The sequence below is a fragment of the Chiloscyllium plagiosum genome, chromosome 4 (genome assembly GCF_004010195.1).
Source record: "Chiloscyllium plagiosum isolate BGI_BamShark_2017 chromosome 4, ASM401019v2, whole genome shotgun sequence".
NCBI lineage: Eukaryota > Metazoa > Chordata > Chondrichthyes > Orectolobiformes > Hemiscylliidae > Chiloscyllium > Chiloscyllium plagiosum.
Genome location: NC_057713.1, coordinates 67,821,287 through 67,823,367, shown reverse-complemented (window position 1 = coordinate 67,823,367; position 2,081 = coordinate 67,821,287). Strand labels below are relative to the sequence as shown.

The 2,081-nt window shown below is 51.9% G+C and overlaps 1 protein-coding gene across 6 annotated transcripts in view; it reads right to left on the bottom strand.

Moving 5' to 3' along the window:
* xkr4 (XK related 4) overlaps positions 1 to 2,081 on the bottom strand; it is a 518,298-nt gene that overhangs the window by 226,122 nt on the left and 290,095 nt on the right. The window lies entirely within an intron of this gene.

The following is a 2,081-nucleotide window of genomic DNA, read 5'->3' as shown; positions in this document are numbered from 1 at the left end:
TCCAGTGAGGTTCTGTCCTGGTGGCGATTGGAGGGGCGGGATTCAAGGGCGGATGTGCGGGAAGTGGAGGAGATGTGGTGGAGAGCATTGTCGACCACGTCAGAGGGGAAATTGCGGTCTTTGAAGAAGGAGGCCATCTGGGTTGCTCAGTATTGGAATTGGTCCTCCTGGGAGCAGATGCGGCGGAGGCGAAGGAATTGGGAACATGGGATTGCATTTTTACGGGGGCAGGGTGGGAGGAGGTGTAATCTAGGTAGCTGTGGGAGTCAGTCAGTTTATAGTAAATGTCTGCGTTGAGTCGGTCGCCCAAGATAGAAATGGAGAGGTCTTGGAAGGGGAGGGAGGAGTCTGAGACGGTCCAGGTAAAGTTGAGGTCAGGGTGGAAGGTGTTAGTAAAGTGGATGAACTGTTCAACCTCCTCATGGGAGCAAGATGTAGCGCCAATACAATCATCGATGTAGCGGAGGAAAAGGTGGGGGATGGTGCCAGTGTAGCTGCAGAAAATGGACTGTTCCACATATCTGACGAAGAGGCAGGCATAGCTGGGGCCTATGCGGGTGCCCATGGCTACTCCTTTGGTGTGGAGGAAGTGAGAAGATTGGAAGGAGAAGTTGTTAAGAGTGAGGACCAGTTCAGTCAGTCAAAGGAGGGTGTCAGTGGAAGGGTACTGGTTGGGTCGGTGAGAAAGGAAGAAGCAGAGGGCTTTGAGGCCTTCGTGATGGGGGATGGAAGTGTATAAGGACTGGATGTCCATCGTGAAGATAAGGTGTTGGGGGCCGGGGAAGCGAAAATCATGGAGGAGATGGTGGTGTCCTGAACGGAGGTGGGAAGTTCTTGGACTAAGGGGGACAGGACAGTGTCAAGGTATGTAGAGATGAGTTCGGTGGGGCAGGAACAGGCTGAGACAATGGGTTGGCCAGGGCAGTCGGGTTTGTGGATTTTGGGTAGGAGGTAGAAACGGGTGGTGCGGGGTTGTGGGACTATGAGGTTGGAGGCATTGGGTGGGAGATCCCCTGAGGTGATGAGGTTATGGATGGTCTGGGAGATGATGGTTTGGTGGTGGGAGGTGGGGTCATTGTCAAGGGGGCAGTAGGAGGAGGTGTCCACAAATTGGCCTCATCTTCACCATAGACCACACGCATTGACACAGTCCTATCTCCTTGGTCCAGGAGCTCCCCACTTACATCCGGGACACCACCCATGCCCTCCACCTCCACCATGACTTTCATTTCCCTAGATCCATTGCCTCATCTTCATCATGGACATCCAGTCCCTATATATATTTATCCTCCATGACAAAGGCCTTCAAGCCCTCCGTTTCTTCCTCTCCTGTCATCCCCACCAGTACCCTTCCACTGACATTCTCATTCATTTGACTAAACTGGTCCTCACCCTCAATAATTTCTCCTTTGAATCCTCCAACCTCCTCCAAAAGGGTAGCCTTGGGCATCTGCATGGGTCACTGCTATGCCTGGCTCTTTGTTGAGTACGTGGAACAGTCCATCTTCCGTGGCTACACCGGCATTATTCCTCACCTTTTCCTCCATTACATCGATCGATCCATTACTATCGGCACCACCTTGTGGTCCCATGAAGAGGTTGAACAGTTCATCAACTTCACTAACACCTTCCACCCTGACCTTAAGTTCATCAGGACCATCTCGGACACCTCCCTCCCCTTCCTGGACCTCTCCATCTCCATTAATACTGACCCACTCACCACAGACATTTACTACAAGCCCTCTGACTCCCATAGCAATCTGCACTACACTTCCTCCCTCCCTGCCTCCTGTAAAAATGCAGTCCCTTATTCCCAATTCCTCAACCTTCACCACATCTACTCCCGGAAGGACCAATTCCACCATGGAACATACCAGATGGCCTCCTTCTTCATAGACCACAATTTCCCCTCCCATGTGATAGTTGTTTCCCTCCAGTACACTCACCCACTTTCTGCACCCCAAAACCCACCTCTTCAACCACAACAAGGTCCTCACCTTCCACCCGGAGGAGAAAGTGAGGTCTGCAGATGCTGGAGATCAAAGTTGAAACTTTATTGCTGGAACAGCACAGCAGGTCAG